Below are 8,670 nucleotides of genomic sequence, written 5' to 3' on the forward strand. Positions count from 1 at the left end.
CTTTCTAATTTTATACAGTGGTGAATTTATTCCACCTACAGCACACGTTTCTGACACAGGGTTTTCTCAAAAACTGAAGATGAAATACATTATACATCTTCCTGATTACCCAAACCATCATCAGTCTGACTCTCTCTTTTGGCAATAGAAAGAAATTTCCCCAGGTAGTCCTATTCTGCTCACTCCAAAGAAAAGGGCAATCTTGAGTTCATGGGATTTTGATCAGACCTTTTATGGCAAATTTTGCCCAGTTTGGAACAAGGAACATAATGGTTCAGTGTGTATTGAATAATAATAATACGTGTTGATAAAACACATGCAAAAATTTGGAGCTGTGATTTTCAATTGCAAAATTGATGTTAAATATTTTTGGTACCAGCAGCATTTTGATGCAGTACAATAGTCTGTTGTGGTAAGTAAGAAGACGTTTTTATCGTGCAGTGCTGCATCTCCCGAAGCAGTTCTGAATTCTACTGAGAAATATTGAATAAAACTAACAACTCTGACTGAGGCCCCATGTCATTATTGGTGTTTTTAAGACACCTCCTTCAACACTTTCACAGGGTACCTGGGATCTTTCTTGTTGCTGACTTATTATTATTATTTTAGCCCACAGCATAATACAGTCTAAACAACTGCTTTGCTGTAAATATGCACAGATGTTTATTATTTCATGAGCTGTCAGGTGCCCATAGGCACTGATTGCCTTCAATGACCCTGACCTGCCTCACCTGGAGCCTCCCACTCCCTAACGATGGGCCCAGGAGCTCTATTTAATCTCAGCCCAGGCACACCTGTTCTCTTTCATAATGTTGTAGGAGCGTGGGTTCTCTGCTTGGTTACAGCTGTAGTTGCCTATAGACCCTGGCTTGTTCATAGATCTCCTGACCGAGCTGCAGAGCTGCCCTTTCACTGTGGGCATGTCTGGCAGTCTGTGGATTATCTCTCATCCTGATCTTGCATGGTGGGTTGACCACCTATCTTGACTTCAGACCTGTGCCACCCTGTGAGTTGTTCTAATAACTGGGGCTTGTGGTTGATGCTGGCTCTATCCCCAGAGCTGCACTGCTTTCCTGGCTTGTTACTATGGGATGGATCTACCTTGGTGGTGCTCTCAGTTCCTGCTTCTCCGTCCTGCTGGGATAAGGTATGGATTAGCTAAGGTAAATTACTCTGTTAAACATGTTCTTAACTGCAAAGGACCTGCCCTGTCTGTATTTTTATATTTTGTGCTGAACACTTATAGGTGCTGAGTTTAATATCTCAGGGTGTCTATTATGCCAAAGTCAGTTTTGGTGAGCCAAAGCTCCTTTTCCACCCGTGGGGATGGGAGCTGCCATCTGACTGTGTGCCTTCCCTGAAGCTGCCATTTCTCTTCTGCTCCAATGCCCAAATATATCTTTGGTTTCTAATCAGTCATGAGAAACTTTTGATAAATCCTTGGAGTCTACATCAGAAATGAGGACATAAGATTATTTGGGAGCTGAGAAAAAGCTGGTTGTTTTGCTTCAGTTGTTTGCTCTTTTCGATACTGTGTACAGGGTAATAAGTTGATCTAAATCCTAGGAAGTTCAGGAGAATCACTTCAGTGATTTTTAGCAGAATGGATTGGCTAGGAGTCCCTAAAATACCTCTTCTCAATTAATATCAGCTTTTGCACAACCTATGGCACTCTTTCAGACACTAAGCAGAGCAACTGGAATCTGTAGACCATATTAAAAAAAAAAAAAAAAAAAGGGAGGAAAAAACACCTTATTGAGTTCTTTTCCAATGTGTGGAAGAAATGTGGTTGATGATGTCATCTTTCCTCCTATATTCTGTGGTGTCCCTGTTAGGATAACTGCAATCCTGAATTTAATCTAGCCTCTAGAGGAAGTTAGGGGAAAACTGCCTATTGATTTCAGTGACCCTGTTCAGTCACTTAAACTCTTTTTCTGATGGACTTTCCAAATACTGTTACTCTAAAGTTCTGACTTCCTGAACTATAGGAAACTCTCTCACCAGATTCTTATAGGGCAGAGCTGAGGTGGGGGGAGTCTGTCCATGTGAGGTAGTGCAGCTTCTTCCATCAGGACATCTACAAGGGGGTTTTGATGTTGTTCAAATGTAGTGTCGGTGTAAAAGTGGAATAATACAGGCCTCATCCTACAAAGCTGTAGCTTGGAGTACCTGCTAAGTGAGACCCTTTACATGTGGGGATTAATTGACATAATCTTTAAATGTTGTTGTTTCCAGCTGCTCTACACAGATTAGTCTAGCAAATTCAAAAATCTGTGGGTTCTTCCAGGCACATGGATTAATATATTCTTACTTTAAAAGTTCTGTTGCGTGTACTGTGTGAGGGAAAGAAAAGCATGAAAACAAGACTTAGAAGGTAGGCAAAAAGTCAACGTTTGTTTCATGATACATCTGGGATCTTACCACCCGGGTAGGCTTGAGAAACAGACTTTCCAAATAAAAATAGCAGGATAATAAAACAATCATAGTAAAAAGCAATGGCGAGGTACTTCAGAAATCTACATTTTACAGAAGTGTAATCATGATTTAAAAATACAGAAACAGTGACTCAAAAGAGGGAGAGTGTGGGTGTTTGCTGGGGATGAGTCAAAAGAGAAGAAATCTCAACTCCAGAAAGCAAATGCAGAAGATAAAGCAGTGTAAGTAGAGCCTGCAAAAAGGCACAGCAAATTTATGCATTTGTTCTGCATCCAGGGCTCATCTCTGTTATGCAGAAGTCATTGATTAACTGACCTTAAATTGAAATGGGGCAATTAGACAGAGTAAAATGTCTACAGCATAAATTATACAAGAAAAGTCTGAAGAGAGCCTCCTCTTTGTCTTTAAGGCTTGCCAGCTGTTTCTTCCCTACTGTGTAGTTCTTAGCTTCCCAGATAAGCGTATTCCTTTCCCTAAATCAATCTGATGAACTGAAGTTAACTACATCACAGGGTACAGCTGTGTGTCCAGATACATTTTTAATAGGTCAGACAGTCCTGTGGCAAAATAGCAGTGAATCATGTCAGCAGATGAGGAAGCTGGTGGGCGATGGACTGTGGAAGGACTTGCAGCATGCATTGATGTGCTCTTCCTTGTTTCTGGTTTGTAGAACAGTTTGTCACATGCCTGAGCTGAAGCATGTGTGTTGCTGGCATGTACAAGTCTGGAAACACCTTTGTAGCAGATTTAACTTGTTTTTAAAGCAAATTTACTTGCTTCCATTGTCTAGGGGTTGTGTGAAAACCTCTGTGCATATAGTTTCTTTTGCTGTGCCTCTCCTCATACTGCCTAATCACTGTGGGTACTTAAGAGGCTGCCTTAAATTGAGGACAGGATGCAAGTTGCTGGAGATTAAAAAACAAAAAAAACATAGAATCACTAAGGTTGGAAAAGATCTCCAAGATCACCTAACCCACCTATCACCAGCAGTGCCCACTAACCATGTCCCTGTGTACCATATCTATACGGTTCTTGAACACTTCCAGGGACAGTGACTCCACTGTCTCCATGGGCAGCTTGTGCCAATGCACCACCTCTCTTTCAGAGAATAAATTTTTTCTTAACATCCAATGATGAGCACAAGCTGCCATTTTCAGCTACAACTTCTGCTGCCAAGCTCAGACCAGGTTGCATGTCATTGTAGTGGGAAAAGGACCAGGTATTAACTCAGGACTGGGCCAGTAACCTTTTGTATCTGCACTGAGCAGGGTGTTGGAGTGCAGTTGGCTCAGTGTTTGGTTCATGTTCAGTGGGTTGCCCATTGCTTTTCAGGGAAGCCAGCCCTGGTTCCTGGATCCCAGCTGGGCATCCTAGCAGTGCTGTGTGCACTCAGGATATTAGAGCCTGTGACCAGTCTGACCCAGTTCCCCAGAGTGAACCGAGGTCTTGGCATCTGTCTATCTGAACAACAGATAGAGACCCAATAATCATGCTGTAAAATGTTGTGCACAAGTTTTAGAAGTAAACTGGTCATCAGGTACCTTTCTGATATTTTGTTTTCTCACATTTGCAAGGTGAAAGCAACATGAAATTTTCCTCCACAGAATATAGAATTTGTAGTGTGGCTGAATTAGATGAAGAACTTATCTTGTGTGAAGCCCTTTGTTACTGATGATGAAGGGAAGGTGAATTTGGTATTTACAAGCACACTGAGTAGCTGTTGACTCCTGCAGACTACTTCAAGTGTTATCCTTTTTCCTGGTTCTGTAGGCAAGGCCTGGCAGTGGATGGGGTGCACTCACAGTAGCTGCTGGATAATCTTTTCAGTTCTGCATTTTTAACATTCAACACAACTTAACTCAAGCGATCTTCTCCTCTGTCCATTTTTTGTACTTTCTTACCAAAGAGAGCCACTCATCTGATGGGATCTTCCCTCTCACTGGCAGTTGTCAATACCTGGCTTCAAGTCTGTTGGCAGAACCCCTCAGGGACAGGAATTTAGTGGAGACCAGGGCTTTATCATGCTGGTCCAAGTATCATGTGCAACACTGCTAAGATCAACTGAGGAAAGGAAAAATAGGTGAACAGTTAAGTGGTGTCTACCTTCTGTTCTGGGCTTTAGGACTCTTATCTGGGATCTACTTTGTCTGTTACAGACGTCTTAACCTCCAGAATTGCAAATGTATGGTTTTTGTGAATATATTTATCTAAGCTGAGAGCATTTAACGTTTCATAATAGGGTTGGAGTGTTATACATATCCAGTCCAATTTGAAGGAAAGGGGAGGTGTTTCCATTTTCATATACAGACTGTGAAAACATGGAGGCTGATTATGAAAAATAATGTATGAAATACAAGAGAAATGTAAACCAGTTCAGTCCTATAATATATGTGCTTGTTTGGTAGTTTCTTGATAGCAAGGAATGTTTACACAGCCATAAAGTAAAAATATCTGAATATCACACAGGCATGATAATTTTGTGCAGTGAACTCTTTTATAACTCATTTGAAATGAACCTGTCAGTCATTAATGGTCTGTGAAACCCTACCCCAAGCTGGTGCCAACTTTTTCCCACAGAACAGTTACATCGTGATAAGCTCTGCTGTATTCATGGTAAATCAGGGAGTACAACAATGAAGTTACATGGTAAGCTTTGCTGTATTGCTCAGTAAATCATTGTGTTAGATGACAATTACACAATAAGCCTCATTTTATTCTTTATGGAACATCTATCAGTAATGGATGAAGGTCAATACGAATGTTTTTCCTCCCATTCTATCACCTACTGCACATGCTATTTATGGACACTTAAGGTTTGGGAGGACCATTGTTAGCCTTGTATGCCTGTGCTTGTGATGCATGCAACAATATGCTGGGGACTCCACCAGAAGCCTTGCAGTGTCTGAAGGTGTCACTGGGGCTGGTTCAGTGACTGGAAGGGGATCCTTCTCTTTTGGTGAGCTCTGCCTGTTTATGCTGACAGATCTCATCTTCCCATCCCTTGGAAATGCATACTACATCTTTATACAGATCTTGTATTTAGCTCCTATATAGTAGGTCTTTTATTTATTTACTGAACTGTCTTGGTTTTCACTGTCCCATCCAATTTTGTTTGTCAGCATTGCTATAAGTAGCATCTTTCTTTTTAAACTATTTTATTGATTCCTGTGGCTTGCAGGACCATTTATTTCCCTACTAAATTCTTGTATGTGATTTAACCTGCTGTCCCTATTTGACAGTTCTTTATTCCACACCAAATCTTTAGATCTTCAGCATCAACTGTCTCCAGAAAGCTCCGCCTTGACATCCCCTTGCCCTTCAGCACTAGGGACTGGTACTCAGTTTCTTGCCTTCCTCCCAGGTTGTTTCCTTGTGCTGCTCCCTGCTTGTCCTCAGGGTTCACAGCTGTCTTCTGCTTGATTTCATCTCCATGTCTCGCTACTTCCTAGAGATTTACATAACCTACTGCTGAGTGCCTCAAATGCAGTTCTCCCTCCTTGGCAGAGCCTCTGAAACTCCCACTATTACAGCCTTTGTGCTCCACTTCAAAATGCATACCTTCTAATCTAATCTTAACAAAATGAAATAAAAAGGTTTCTGCTGCCATTTCTGTTGGGTTCCCTAAGGTACATAAATTTTTAGAGTCAGATGGTAGGAGATGTCTGCCTTTCAAAGAGCAGGGAGTTGTCTGCATTATGTTGTCTCCATAAAGCATCGTGTACTGAAAACAGCTATCGCGTACACCAGAGCTGCAAAAGCCAAATCTGTTTACAGCGCAGCAGAAAAGCTCCAGTAGCATTAAGTGATATAGTCTGGGTCTGTACAGGCTGAAGATTTGGCCTTGAGTGAGGACTGCAGTCTAAGCAAGGAGATAGATAATGGGGCCACTTCACATCTTATGGAAACTCGCTGCTGATGCGGAAGCAATGCTGCAATATGGAATCTGTGCACAATAGTGCTTTGTATTTACGGAACTACTTTACATATTTCATTGGTGTATTATTATCAAAATGGTTTTTTGCCCATGAACTTAGAGCCCCTTCTAAATCCTAGCATGAGGCATTACCCTGTAACTACATGAGGCTTGCTGGTCTACTTCTGTTTGGCACAGTGGATAAACCAGAAAAGAGCTCAAGTCTCTTCCAGCTAAGGTTTGAGACAGTCAGTTGCCATTTCTCTTTTGTTCAAAGTCACCTTTTTTCCTCTATAGAAGTTCAGTTGAGGTTGTTTTGAAGGCAGGAGGGGTGAGAAATGTGGGATATTTTCTAGTTTGCATGCAAGGCAAATCACTTAGAGTATGAGTTGCTAGTTTAAAAGCCCTCAAGAGGATGTTGCAGGGCTGTGATGTAGTAAGATGTGCAAAATCAACACTTGCTGCCCTTATTTAAAATGTCATAAAGATGGGATGTCTGTGCTTTCTGCAGGAGTAGGCTGTGTAGGCAGTATATTAGGGCCCTTTAGTGGTGTGCATCTGTTATGGGGCCAAAAGACAGATGTAAATCCTGTCCTTAGCAGGTGAATATGCAGTTGCATGCTGAAGTATGAGTAGCGCCCAAATACACGACATGGCACATGCGTGTTCCCGTTAAATATGAAGGTACTTCTGGGGATTTTGAAAACCTGCATTTTAGGTTTGGCTTATATGTAATATACGATGGGAACCTGGAAGGTTCTCAAAGCCAAGACAAAATGTTACCAGGACAATTATGCAGCCTGCAGTCTAAATATTCTTGTTGCATGCAAGGTGTGTGTTGAAACCACTTTATTCAAGCAACTGTTTGGGTGTTAAAAGACAAACTTTCAAAAGTGTTTCGTGCTTATGAGCTGGCCCTTTGAAGCTGTCGTTTCTGCCTTTTGTAAAGATTAGGTGGTTCATTCTGAAATTGCAAACTGCCTGTTCACTTCTGGAATTGAATCAAATGAGGACAATCCTTTCTCCTAGGAAAGATGTGCTGTCCGAGTCTCTTCAAGACTGCAAGGAAATGTGCAATGAAACAGCATACCATCATGTTTTCTGTTCGTTTCTTGATATACTTTGTAAAAATATTGCTATGTATATTTCTAAAAGTTAATCTTTTGTTATACAATTTTTTTTTGAAAAAGCCCTTGACTTCTGTATAGCTATGTTTCATCAGGCATACTTCATACTTGTTTAACAACTCCTAAATTGCAAGCAGTACTAAGAAATGCCTGGAAAAATAGATTGCTTTAAGTTGTTTGTTGGAGTGAATTTAGGAATTTTATTTTGTATATAATCTGCTGTAATTTTCTTAGCTCTTGCTAAGCACATGTGTGCTTTGTTGGGTGAGATCATCCACAGGAGCATTTTATCTAAAACGTAAAAACCTCTGATGTTAACTTTCCAAATTACAAATTACTCCAGGCACACTGTATCTAAGCACTACCATGAGTAGGTAGAATTAGGTTTCTACTAATGGGGAGAAGCATCTGATTCATTGACCTATCAGTTATTGAAGGGGTGCATGTGCCAAGTAAGAACTGTGTGAACACACATACCAAGCATACCAGAAGTGAAGTTTAAAGTATTTTAGCTAATTTTAGCCTTAGGTTTTCCCCAGAAACCATCTTACACCTTTGGTACTCTTTAAGTGACACTCCTTAAGTGTCACTTCCCACACAAATGCCTTTAATGCAGGGCAAAAGCACTAGGTAAACCAAAAAGCCAAGCCCAGAAAGATTACATCAACTGACTTTCTGGTGAAATCTTGGTGGTTTTTCAAACAATTTCTCTTGCTTCCTTCTTGTATTATTCTCATTTCCTCTCCATTTATGCTGATGGGTGAATTAAATCAGGGTACAAGTGTTTTTCTCCACTGAATGCCCTTAAATTTAACAGCCTTGTGGCCTCAGTGCCCTTCTGTGCCAAGTATTGTTTTTTCATAGACACAAGTTAATTCCCGTCATGCTGTATGACAGGGCTGAGCATGGTGAAAGCCCAGCTTGCAAACTGCTTTATTTCTTTCCAGCCCCCCTGAGGAATTCTGGATGTGTTGGTAAAAGCAGATAAACCATCATTGCATTCCTTCTGTTTTCTTACTTCTGAACGTTTTTCTTGATGATATCCTGCTACAGAGGGTGCTCTTCATTTTGTTTTCCCCTTCCTTGCCCCATCCAATTTCTTTCCTATCTTTTGCTTCCCCACTAGGAAAGCAATGGCCATATATCTTCACTTAGTCTCTGCTGCAAATCGTTTGCATGGCTGGAAGGAAAAGT

The 8,670-nt window shown here is 41.0% G+C and overlaps 1 long non-coding RNA gene across 1 annotated transcript; it reads left to right on the forward strand.

Moving 5' to 3' along the window:
* The first annotated feature begins 830 nt into the window (after nucleotides 1-830).
* On the forward strand, nucleotides 831-7,453 carry LOC149916837 (uncharacterized). The gene is made up of 3 exons (XR_016469001.1): nucleotides 831-964; nucleotides 1,059-1,147; nucleotides 7,379-7,453. It is a non-coding gene; the product is annotated as an uncharacterized LOC149916837 (long non-coding RNA).
* Nucleotides 7,454-8,670: the final 1,217 nt, after the last annotated feature.

Source organism: Phasianus colchicus, chromosome 9 (assembly GCF_987193195.1).
Source record: "Phasianus colchicus chromosome 9, bPhaCol1.hap1.1, whole genome shotgun sequence".
In the NCBI taxonomy this organism is placed as follows: domain Eukaryota; kingdom Metazoa; phylum Chordata; class Aves; order Galliformes; family Phasianidae; genus Phasianus; species Phasianus colchicus.